Source organism: Dermacentor andersoni, chromosome 6, assembly GCF_023375885.2.
Source record: "Dermacentor andersoni chromosome 6, qqDerAnde1_hic_scaffold, whole genome shotgun sequence".
Taxonomy (NCBI): Eukaryota; Metazoa; Arthropoda; class Arachnida; order Ixodida; family Ixodidae; genus Dermacentor; species Dermacentor andersoni.
Genome location: NC_092819.1, coordinates 63,122,501 through 63,135,000, shown reverse-complemented (window position 1 = coordinate 63,135,000; position 12,500 = coordinate 63,122,501). Strand labels below are relative to the sequence as shown.

Here is a 12,500-nt window from a genome sequence, read left to right as displayed (position 1 = left end):
GTTCTGTCGTGACTCGGTGGCGCAGGAGTTGACTTCCGGCCACCGTAGTGTACGGACGTGGCTGATATGAGCTCCGTCGGAGCGGATGTAGCGGCCCACGATAGCCGCGGTACCAGGAATGAAATGTCGCAGGATTATGCAATCATTTTGCCCCCACTGCCAACTGGGTACGTTGTTCAAAATACCGTTTTTCTTCATGCTGATGTGAAAGGTAGACCATATCGCGCGGAAGATTTTCGTGAGCCACTGTTTCAACGTGTTCCGCCCACCGAGGTTCTTGCGCTCGGCGCCTATCAAATGAATCATGTGTGGGCGGTTACCTGCAAGACTGCTGAAGGCGCAAAGAAGTTTTTGGCCGAACCGGAATTGACGGTCAAGGGTCGGAGATGTATCGTAATTGATCCAAGTCACCGCGACGTCCGTCTGAAGCTTCACTGGCTGCTCTACCATGTACGCGAAGATGTGCGAAACGCCCTGAACCCCTACGGAACCGTCTTGGAAATAGGACTGGATAAATGGCGTCTTGACGGCTACAGCCTACAGAACACCATGACACGCACAGTTGTGGTGCGACTGAAGGCGGACGTTACGTTGGATGATATACCACATCAGCTGCGCGTCGGAGGTGAGCTAGCCCTTGTCGTAGCGCCCGGAAGAGCGCCAAGGTGCTTGCGCTGCCAACAGATTGGCCACATAAGAAAGGACTGCCGCGTGCCGCGGTGCAACGTCTGCAAACGCTTTGGACACGCCGTAGAAAACTGCTCGAGGACGTATGCGGCAGCTGCCATGGCCACGGTGAGCACGGAGAAATCCGAGCTCACCATGGACGAAGCGGAAGCAGAAGAATGGCTGAATTCTGCAACATCAGGAGTACAAGGCACCAGCACCAAAGGAAGTAAGCAACCGGAAAATACTACCGCGGAAAATTTGACAGCCACTGTACAGGTGGAAATTGCAGCAGACGCAAACGCCAAAATACAGGGCTCCGAATTCATCGAGGGTGGTGCCAACAACACAAGTGAAAATAAAGAGACAGCGGGAGTTCACCACAAGAGTGCCGAAGTGGACGCCATGGATTGCCGTGAAGCAGAAGACAGCAGTGCGCTGGGAAAGAGACTACGAGACGACGCCGGTGCAGAGACAAAGGACGCCAACAGCAGTGAACCACCGACAAAAGCGTTCACCAGTCGCCGGCTGCGGCCGACCCCAAAGCCAAACGTCCCGGAGGGGGAGAAGAGGGCGGCTAAGCTGCCCACTTGACAACACGGCTAACGTACCGAGGGTGTACCCCAATATCGGGGCACCGACTGTTTGGTGAGCGCATCCTTTTTCAAGATAAAGATGGCTGTTAGACTTGAGAGAGCAGTTCGTTTCGCCACTCTAAATGTGCGCGGGCTTTCGTCTAAAAGGCGCCAATACCAATTAAGTAGGCTATTTGCGGAACATGATTTAGACGTGATCGCCGTGCAAGAAACAAAAGTACACAGGGAGGCCGAAACTGAGCGAATGGTTGCGCCTTTCAACACAACGTATAATGTCTGTGTGTCACATGCCGATGGCTTATCGGGAGGGTGTGCAATGTTTATAAAAAGATCGATGGGCGCAGTTGAAACAAGTATAAGAAGCAGTGAGAGCGGACGCTTCGTGGTTTGTGATTTTTCGTTAATTAATTTTGAATGGCGCGTGATTTGCTTGTACGCCCCAAATCGTGACAACGAAAGAAAAGCATTCTTTGAAGAGATTGGTGGTTTCCTTGATTGTAGTAGATATGTGATATTAATTGGTGACTTCAACTGTGTGTGTGCGATCGAGGACCGCTCCAAACGTGTAAATTTGCACGATCAAAGCGCACTGTTTTTGACGGAATTGATTGCTGAGAATGGACTAGAAGATGTGGCCCTCTGCATGTCTAATGGCGGGGTTGAGTTCACGCATTTTCACGGCCAAAGGCACGCACGTTTGGATAGTGCCTACATCCCACTTGACCTTGTGATGTGTTGTGACGAATACGTTGTTATACCAGTGTCTTTTAGCGACCACTGTTTGGTAAAATTCACGCTTGGGACAAAGGAAAAAATGCCTAAGTTCAACTGGCACCTCTGGAAATTAAATAACAGCATCATGAAAGATAAATTTTTTTCTAGAAAAGTAAATGAAGCGTTAACGATGCTGTATGAAGTTGGAAAAGACGACTGGGAAACGAGGTGGGAAGTTTTTAAACAAGATGTTAAATTGAGTGCTATAGAACGTACGACTATCCTTAATTTTGAGAAGAAACAAGACGAGAAGAAATTGCAGTCGCAACTGCAAGCACTATTAAAGGAAGAGAGTGTGAAACCGGGCTCTTTCACTAAAGAAATCAAAAATACCAAAAACAAGCTGGAACTTTTAGATAAAGAAAAGTACAGAGGTGCTATTATTAGGTCAAGAACAGAAAAGCTTTGGATGGGCGAAACACCGACAAAGCGGGCACTAAGTGATGAAAAGCAATATGCACAAAGAAAAGAAGTTAAGGAAATAATGTACAATGGCAGACTGACGAAAGAAAAAAGTCAGATAATGAACGCGTTTCTTGAACACTATCGCGATTTGCTTGGAAAACGTATTCCGATGGGGAATGGATTTAGTGAAGATTTCCTTTCTTTAGTGCCCAAGTTTGACGACGAAACTAAAAAAAGTTTGGAGGCCCCTATCAGTATACAGGAGATTAAAAAAGCTATTGATGACTTAAGCACTGGAAAGACACCTGGCCCAGATGGAATCGGAGCAGAATTCTATAAAATGTTTAAAGAAGAGATTGCCAGCGCGCTGTTCCAAGTTATCGAAGAGGGGTATAAAAAGAAGCTACCACGGTCTTTCACTGAAGCGCACACTGTTTTAATCCCCAAATCGAACGATGACATCAAACTTCAGTCTGTGACGTCATATCGCCCCATTAGCCTCTTGAATACAGATTACAAAATTTTCATGAAGGTTTTGGCCAAAAGAATGCAGAATGTTGTTCAAAACATTGTAGGACCGCACCAGACATGTGGCATAAGAGGTCGTAGCATTACGACAAATATACACGTAGTAAGAAGTGTCTTAGAGATTTGCGATGACTTTGGAGACCGAATAGCAATGATGCAGTTAGATTTACAAAAAGCTTTTGACCGTGTCTCCCATGAAGTGTTGTTCAACGTGTTAGAACATGTGCAAGTTGGAACCGTGTTTATCGATGGATTAAAGATGGCGTACTCGCAGTGTGTAACACGCCTGGTAGTTAATAGGACGCTAAGTGAAGAAATTGACATACTCAGTTCCATCAGACAAGGATGCCCGGCGTCAGCCTTACTTTTTGCCATATACCTAGAACCATTTTGCTTATCAATTATCCAAAATTCAAACGTGCACGGATTTAGATTACAGAGTACTGAAGTAAAGATTCTTGCATATGCTGACGATGTGGCCGTACTCTGTCAAGATAGGCAGAGTATATGTGAAGTTGTTCATACAGCCAAACAATTTTGTTCCATGACAGGTAGCATGATTAACTGGGATAAAACAACTGCGTTTTGATATGGCAATTGGGATATGAAGCCTGATGTATACGTAAATGTAAGATGGGAAACCCGCCCACTGAAGTACCTAGGGGTGCCACTCGAGGTTTATCGTGACAACAACGAGTACTGGAAGGACGAAGCAGAAACAATCATGCAAAAAACAAACGCCTGGGGTGGGCGGGAGCTCTCTATTTTTGCACGGGCGTATGTATGCAACCTGTTTTTAATAGCCAAAATATGGTATGTGTTCCAAGTCCTTTGTATGTCGCGGGTGAATGTGCAGAAATTTCACAGGATTTTCGCCGTGTTTCTGTGGAGATCGACCTGGGAACGAACAAGTCGCTCAAATTTATTCTTACCGGTCCGAAACGGTGGATTGGGTTTGTGTCATTTATTTATTAGGCAAGTTGTGTATCGTTTTATTTTTCTCCGTGACCAATGAAATGGCTTTTTACAAACTGTGATAAAATTAAGGCTGTGTTCACACGTTCCAGAATTTGTTGTGTCATCGAATGACAATATGTACCATTATGTGACTGGATTCTTGCGTGAAGTAGTGCATTCTTTTCAATTTCTGAAAGTGCGCTTTTCGCTAGAGTATTTGTCCTCTGTAAAACGGAAAACACTTTACAAAGACCTTGTCGACTGTTTCTTGCCAACACCGCGGTACAGAACTTTATTCAATGTCGGACCCGGACAGGACGTGCTAAGAAGGGTTAAAAAGATGAACGTAAAACCGGGAACAAAAACTTTCTTCTTTAAACTTCATTCTGGGACGCTCCCAGTAAAGCAATGGTTAGCTGATAAGGGACTCTACGTTCCATGGACGACAAACTGTCTACTTTGTAAGACGCCCGAAACGGTAGAACACGTTTTTCTTTACTGCTGGGACGCCGTTTTCCATTGGGACATTCTGCAGCGCACATTGAAAAAGGACCTACCCATCACGAGTCATGGCATTCGTTTTCTGAGTGTGGACAATGAAGACGGCGTCCCGTACGACATGTTCATGCTGATAGCACTTCACAGCATCTGGCAGACTAGAATGGCGGTCCGCAATGCCGACCTTCACGCACGTCCTGTCAGGGAAAATTTCATTGTAAACATGGATTATATACGCGAACTGTATAAAGCGCAACCAGAGCCTCCTGACTGGCTACCTCTCTTGGAAAAATTGTGTAACTTGAAGAAATTTTAATGTGAACACACCGGATCAAGACTTGATCCAAATGTTTCCTTTTATCATTCATGTTTCTCTGTTTCCACGACCTGTAAAAGAAAACAGGCAATAAAGAAAAAAAAAGAGACTCGGTGGCGCAACGGTAGCGCGTCTGACTACAGATCAGAAGGTTGCGTGTTCAAATCACGTCCGGGTCAATAACCTTTTTCTTTCCGCTGACGCATTATATTGTCATCTGGTTTGCCACTCGGCTACATTATTGCGATAGGCATTGCGCGTCATCTGCACTCCACTGAGAGTGGAGCCACCGGAGTGGCTCCCAAGAGTAGAACCGTTGGTAGCATTGCGCGAATTTTGATTAGACTGAGCCAGCACAATGCTTTGTAATGTGTGCACATAGAGAAAATGTATATTCTACTTTTGTATTCATTTTGGTGAGCGTTGCCTCTTGTGAAACTATGTACCACAGCCAGGCAATAAAGAAAAAAAAAGAGAGTGCACTCCCATCGTTCTTTTTGCATAACCATATACTGCATGCAGCTTGAACAAAGGTGCGGATACACCAGTTCTGTCGTGACTCGGTGGCGCAACGGTAGCGCGTCTGACTCCAGATCAGAAGGTTGCGTGTTAAAATCACGTCCGGGTCACTTTTTTCTTTCCGCTGACGCATTATATTATCATCTGGTTTGCCACTCGGCTACATTATTGCGATAGGCAGAGCGTCATCTGCACTGCACTGAGAACGCACCCCGATCGTTCTTTTGCATAAGCATATACTGCATCCAGCTTGAACAAAGGTGCGGATACGGCAGTTCTGTCGTGACTCGGTGGCGCAACGGTAGCGCGTCTGACTCCAGATCAGAAGGTTGCGTGTTCAAATCACGTCCGGGTCAATAACTTTTTTCTTTCCGCTGACGCATTATATTATCATCTGGTTTGCCACTCGGCTACATTATTGCGATAGGCATTGAGCGTCATCTGCACTCCACTGAGAGTGCACTCCAATCGTTCTTTTTGCATAACCATATACTGCATGCAGCTTGAACAAAGGTGTGGATACGGCAGTTCTGTCGTGACTCGGTGGCGCAACGGTAGCGCGTCTGACTCCAGATCAGAAGGTTGCGTGTTCAAATCACGTCCGGGTCAATAACTTTTTTCTTTCCGCTGACGCATTATATTATCATCTGGTTTGCCACTCGGCTACATTATTGCGATAGGCATTGAGCGTCATCTGCACTCCACTGAGAGTGCACTCCAATCGTTCTTTTTGCATAACCATATACTGCATGCAGCTTGAACAAAGGTGTGGATACGGCAGTTCTGTCGTGACTCGGTGGCGCAACATTCTGCTTCCGGCTCCCGAGCTAAACGGATCGCGGGATCATGGGCTCCAATGGAGCGGCGTATGCGGCTGTTAGCCGCGGCAACAGGCTTTCGACGGAGGAAGATAAGGATTTCCAGATTATTTTGCCTCGACTACCTACAGGACGCATCGTTTTAAACACAGTTTTTTTGCACGGCGACGCTCGTGTTCGCCCGTTCCGTGTGGAAGATTTCCGGGACGCGCTTCAAGCTGTTGGTATGCTCTCTGGCGTCGTCGCCCTTGGAGCATACCAAATCAACCATGTATGGGCGGTGACGATGAAGACAGCCGAGGCTGCCGAAAAGCTGGCGGCCCTGAAGGAGCTGCAGGTGGAGGGGCGTCGCTGCCTGGTCATCGACCCCAAGGAACAACAGGTGAAGCTTCGTATCCACTGGCTTCTGCATGGGGTGGACGACGAAGACGTCAAGACCGCGCTGGCCTCCTTCGCAAAGTGACGGAAGGAATATCCCTCCCCCCAAAGAACCAGCAGCTACAGTCGAGAGCGTGAAGACGGCCCCGCAAGAAAATGAGAGCCACCAGCCAGCTACGGATGCAACGCAGGCAGAGGTGGACGACAACGCGACCCCTGCTAGCGCCCGCGTCGAATCCGTCTCGGCACCGGTCAAGAGATCCCTGCAGCACGAGGAGAAAGTCAACGGAAAGGCCGGCGGTGACTCCGAGGCACCACCCGCTAAGACGCTACCTGGAAGGCGCTCCACCCTCAAGCCTAAGCCGAACCTGGAGACTGACCGTAGGCTTACCCCGAAGCCGACCAAAGAGGAACCCGGGCGACGGCCACCGGATGGCCACGGAGGCGTCTAGCGGTCAGCTAGACGTTAAGGTGAGCACCATGCTCCGGGCCTTCTCCCCTCCGGTTTTCACCAATAATGGCTACCAACCCGTCGCTTAGCCTCGGCACGCTAAACGTTCGAGGTCTGGCCGCCAAAAGGAAACAGAGTCAGGTTTACAGACTACTAGTGGACCACGACCTCGACGTTTTAGCCGTGCAAGAAACCAAGGTAGACGGCGAGGAGGAGACCGGGAGCATGGTGCAAAGGTTCACGTATAACTACTATACGGTAGTGAGCCACGCCTTAGGGACTTCGGCAGGGTGTGTGCTGTTCGTGAGGAAGCTCCCTGGTCTTGTTATAGATGGTTACTTCTCCTGTACTTCTGGTCGACTTGTCTTTTGTGACTTCAGCTATTGTAATCTCCAATGGCGCGTGTTTTGCATTTATGCGCCTAATACTGTGCAAGAGAGGGCAAATTTCTTTTTGAGTTTAAAGCATCATTTACATGTGCAAAAAATGATAGCCTGTGTAGGCGACTTCAACTGCGTATTGAAAGCTGAGGATAGGTCTACGCGTCGCGTGGTTTGTGACAAAAGTAGTGATATCCTGGCGCAGATTACACACGAATTCGAATTAGAAGATATCGCAGAATGTTTTCGCGGTCACGGAGACGTAAGCTACTCACTTTCAGGGCACAAGTCACGCACGCTTAGACCGTATCTATCTTTCATATGATTTAGTTGAAAAATGCCAGTGCTACACAGTTACGGCCATATCATATTCTGACCACTGCCTGGTAAAATGCACGGTGGGCAGGAAGAAAGAACGAAACAAGTTCGTCTGGGAACTGTGGAAATTTAATGCAGAGCTGTTACGGGATGAAACTTTTAACGAAAATGTAGTGGCTGCTCTGAATTCTTTTGGAACAGACAGTTCTACGAAATTTGGTGAGGAATGGGAGTTGCTGAAGCAAAGTATTAAATTGAAGGCAATCGAAAGAAGTAGCGTACTGCGATATGAACAAAAGGCCAGAGAAAAGGATTTAACAACATTGCTAGAAAAATTTGCGAAGCTTGAATGCATGCAACCTGGCGCCTATCAACAAGATATGCGCGCCGTTAAGAAGAAGCTCGAGGTATTCGACGAAGATCGCTTCCGAGGTGCGCTAGTGCGCGCCAGAGCAGAAAGGCTATCATGCGGGGAAACGCCAACGAAAAGAGCACTGGGGCTAGAAAAAAAGCACTCGAGACGTAAGCAGATTGAGGCTATCGAATATGAAGGGGTGGTATTAACGGATAACAATAATATAGGGCATGCTTTCTTTGAGCATTACAAAGAACGTTTTGCATTCAGGCCTGTCAACATGCACGATTTCAAGAAATTATTTTTGCAACGAATCCCACAGCTGTCGAGTGAGGTTAAAGAAACCTTAGAACGACCATTAACACAACATGAAGTGATGAAAGCCATCGAAGACCTGAATCCTGGGAAGTCGCCAGGTCCAGACGGTCTTTGTGCCGCTTGGTACAAATCGTTCAAAAGCCACCTAGCTCCTATCTTAACAGCAGTTTTCAATGAAGCATATGAACTGAAAATACTTCCACCATCCTTTGGCCAGTCCCATACAGTACTAATACCGAAAACAGAAGAGACCGAAAAGCTCAAGCACCTTTCCTCCTACAGACCCATAGCGCTTACTAACTGCGACTACAAAATATTGATGAAGGTGTTGGCACGACGGGTCCAGTCAGTTATTCAGGAAGTAGTCGGCCCACACCAGACGTGTGGTATTCGTGGAAGAACCATTTTCACTAACATCCATAAAATGAAGTGTGTGCTGGAGTGTTGTGACGCCATGTGCGATGCAGTAGCCATCCTCCAGCTAGACTTGGAGAAGGCGTTTGATTGTGTTTCTCACGACATATTGCTTACCATCCTTGAACACGTTAATTTTGGCCACATAATCGCTGAAGGGGTGACCATGGCGTACCGGAGCTGCTATACCAGACTTATAATTAATCAGATGTTGGGGGCCCCCATTAACGTGAAGCGCTCCGTTCGCCAGGGTTGTCCACTCCTGTTTTGTGTCTACATAGAAACGCTATGTCTGGCCATCATCGAAAATGAATGTATTAAGGGGTTTAGTCTTCAATCAGCAGAAGTGAAGCTACTGGCATACGCTGACGATGTGGCTGTGTGCTGTAAAGACAAACAAAGTGTATTGAATACTGTTAATATCGTCAAAAAGTTTGGTAACGTCACTAACAGCTACGTTAACTGGCAGAAATGTTTGAGGTTTTGGCATGGAAGATGGGCGTCTACACCAGACCACTTTTCGAACGTAAACTGGGTCACGACGCCAGTTAAGTACCTTGGAGCACCCCTTGATGCCTACAAGGACAGTAGCGAGTACTGGAAGGAGCGGACAAAAGAACTAAAAGAAAAAGCCGACCGATGGAACGCCTGTCACTTGTCAATGTTCGCGAGAGCTACAGCGTGCAACATGTTTCTCGTGTCAAAGATCTGGTACGTAATGCAGGTCCTACAGTGCTCTCGTATTAATGTGCAGAAACTGCACCGCGTGTTCGCTGTATTCGTGTGGGCATCGAGCTGGAAGCGATGCAGCCGAGATAATCTCTTCCGACGTGTGAAGGATGGTGGTCTGGGGTTGGCGCACCTTTTCTTGCGTCAACTGGTGAACAGATTCTCCTTCTTTCGAGATACAAACGACCCATTTCTGCGCACGGTGATCCAAATGAGGCTGTCAAGATCACTTCCCGAATTCGTTGTAGGTACGGAAATAATGCCAGGACCAGTCCGTGGTTTCTTTCGGGAAATAGTTCAGAGTGTTTCTTTTTTGCGCGTTCGTTTTTCAAGTGCATATTTGTGGAGTGTAAAACGAAAAAAGTTATATCGTGATTTATGTGACAGTGTTTTGCTGGTACCTATGTACAGAGCCCCGTACAGTGGAGGCCCAGGCCTAGATGTATTGAAAAGGGTGAAGAAGATGCCAGTTCAACCAGCCACTAAATCGTTCTTTTTTAAATTACACACCGGTACTCTACCTGTTAAAATCTTCCCTGAACAACGTAGGTTCTACATGCCATGGGGAACCCACTGCCTTATATGTAAAAAAACAGAAAGCATAGATCACGTCTTCATCCACTGTTGGGAAGGGGTCTTTTTCTGGGACGTGTTACAAAGGACTCTAAAAAAGGAGCTACCTATAGATCCCCACGGAATCAGGTTTCTGCCAGTATATGACGACGAAGGTTTCCCGTACGACCTGATCATGCTTACGGGCCTCCACTGTTTATGGCGCGCAAGAATGGCGGGTTACCATTGTGACCCGGATGCCCGACCGGCGCGTCTGTACTTTTGTGAATCCATGCAACGGTATGTGGAAGTGATCAAGTTGCAACAGCCTGTTCCTGAGTGGCTGTCGAGGGTTGAACCCCTTACAGCACTAAAGGAATTTTAATCCGACAACGTCGTGCCACAGTAGCGGACGGCAGCGAATGTAAATATTACTGTTCTTTGTTCCGTTTGTGTATTCATCCCTTTTTGCTTCTTTGGTCTTTGTTTATATCATTTAGGAATTTGTGTTGTGATATATCGAGGACTGGCAATAAAGAAAAAAAAAAAAACTCGGTGGCGTAACGGTAGCGCGTCTGACTCCAGATCAGAAGGTTGCGTGTTCAAATCACGTCCGGGTCAATAACTTTTTTCTTTCCGCTGACGCATTATATTATCATCTGGTTTGCCACTCGGCTACATTATTGCGATAGGCAGAGCGTCATCTGCACTGCACTGAGAACGCACCCCGATCGTTCTTTTGCATAAGCATATACTGCATCCAGCTTGAACAAAGTCGCGGATATAGCACTTCCGTCGGGACTCGGTGGCGCAACGGTAGCGCGTCTGACTCCAGATCAGAAGGTTGCGTGTTCAAATCACGTCCGGGTCAATAACGTTTTTCTTTCCGCTGACGCATTATATTATCATCTGGTTTGCCACTCGGCTACATTATTGCGATAGGCATTGAGCGTCATCTGCACTCCACTGAGAGTGCACTCCAATCGTTCTTTTTGCATAACCATATACTGCATGCAGCTTGAACAAAGGTGTGGATACGGCAGTTCTGTCGTGACTCGGTGGCGCAACGGTCCTTGTACAGTTTTTTGCGTGACACATCTGTCAAATATTGCAAAGAAAAACGCACCTATAAGAAGCGGAAAGATGACACCACTTCTTTTAGATATCCACGTACTGGTCCTTGCTGACAAACCGAAGACACAACAAACTCTGGTAGCACTTTACCCAGCCTCAGTTGAATCATAGTTCTGAGAAAGGTATGATCTACATCTCTGAGAAAAACAAATCGACTGACGAGTTGTCTCACATACAGATGCACTAGACCAAGCCCACCTTCACTCCCTCTTTTAAACAGATTTGTTCGGCTCGTTTTTTCCCATAGAGAGTTCCAGATAAAGACCGCGAACACTCTGTGCATTTTTTGTACATTTAACCTGCTGCAATGCAAAACTTGCATTACATACCATAGCTTGCTTACAAGAAATAGGTTGCACGTCGTGGCACGTGCGAAAATCGACTTATCCCATCCTTTCCACTTTTGTGCATTTTCACGTAACACCTCTGTTTGTTTTTTCCAATAAGGCTCATTGTCATAGTAGTACTGTAGGGGTACTCCTAGGTATTTTGTGTTATTTCCTGTGCCATTGTATCGTGAATTATACTGTGCAGGCAAAGGAAAAGATGTTTTGAAACGCGTTAAAAAAATGCTAGTTGCGCCAGGGGTTAAGACCTTTTTTTTAAGCTGCACACAGGAACCTTACCTGTTAAAACATGGTTAGAGGAAAAGGGTTTATTTGTTCCCTGGGGTACTCATTGTTTGTTATGCAAAAAACCAGAGACAATTGAGCATGTGTTTTTAGATTGCTGGGGTGGAGTGTTCTTCTGGGACATCTTACAAAGAACCTTGAAAAATGAGTTGCCATTAAGTCCGCACGGAATCCGTTATCTCACGGTCGAATACTACGATGGTGTGCCTTTCGATCTGGTTATGCTCCTGGGCCTGCACAGTATATGGCGAACTCGGACGGCTGTACACAATGCGGATATTGACGCTAGACCGGTTGGCGAATATTTTTGCGAATCGGTGTCCCATTTTGTCGAAGTGCAGAAGGTGCAGGAGTATGTACCAGAGTGGGTTCCAAGATTAGAAATGTTGTTGCAGATGCCGAAATACTGATGGCTTGTAGTCAGCAAACAGCTGACGGCTCTCGGCACTATTATCTTGTTAATCTGTTCTTCTGATCTCGTAAACTCTGTGAAAAGCGAGGCAATAAAGAAAAAAAAAAGACTCGGTGGCGCAACGGTAGCGCGTCTGACTCCAGATCAGAAGGTTGCGTGTTCAAATCACGTCCGGGTCAATAACTTTTTTCCTTCCGCTGACGCATTATATTATCATCTGGTTTGCCACTCGGCTACATTAGTGCGATAGGCATTGAGCGTCATCTGCACTCCACTGAGAGTGCACTCCAATCGTTCTTTTTGCATAACCATATACTGCATGCAGCTTGAACAAAGGTGCGGATATAGCA

At 46.7% G+C, this 12,500-nt stretch overlaps 7 non-coding genes across 7 annotated transcripts; all 7 read left to right on the top strand.

The window, feature by feature from the left end:
- Nucleotides 1-4,847: 4,847 nt before the first annotated feature.
- TRNAC-ACA (transfer RNA cysteine (anticodon ACA)) lies at nucleotides 4,848-4,919 on the top strand. Its single transcript has one exon. It is a non-coding gene; the product is annotated as a tRNA-Cys (tRNA).
- A 378-nt stretch (nucleotides 4,920-5,297) lies between these two features.
- On the top strand, nucleotides 5,298-5,369 carry TRNAW-CCA (transfer RNA tryptophan (anticodon CCA)). Its single transcript has one exon. It is a non-coding gene; the product is annotated as a tRNA-Trp (tRNA).
- Nucleotides 5,370-5,543: 174 nt separating this feature from the next.
- TRNAW-CCA (transfer RNA tryptophan (anticodon CCA)) lies at nucleotides 5,544-5,615 on the top strand. The gene has a single exon. It is a non-coding gene; the product is annotated as a tRNA-Trp (tRNA).
- A 181-nt stretch (nucleotides 5,616-5,796) lies between these two features.
- On the top strand, nucleotides 5,797-5,868 carry TRNAW-CCA (transfer RNA tryptophan (anticodon CCA)). The gene has a single exon. It is a non-coding gene; the product is annotated as a tRNA-Trp (tRNA).
- Nucleotides 5,869-10,521: 4,653 nt separating this feature from the next.
- Nucleotides 10,522-10,593, top strand: TRNAW-CCA (transfer RNA tryptophan (anticodon CCA)). The gene has a single exon. It is a non-coding gene; the product is annotated as a tRNA-Trp (tRNA).
- Nucleotides 10,594-10,771: 178 nt separating this feature from the next.
- Nucleotides 10,772-10,843, top strand: TRNAW-CCA (transfer RNA tryptophan (anticodon CCA)). Its single transcript has one exon. It is a non-coding gene; the product is annotated as a tRNA-Trp (tRNA).
- A 1,414-nt stretch (nucleotides 10,844-12,257) lies between these two features.
- TRNAW-CCA (transfer RNA tryptophan (anticodon CCA)) lies at nucleotides 12,258-12,329 on the top strand. Its single transcript has one exon. It is a non-coding gene; the product is annotated as a tRNA-Trp (tRNA).
- The last annotated feature ends 171 nt before the right edge of the window (nucleotides 12,330-12,500 follow it).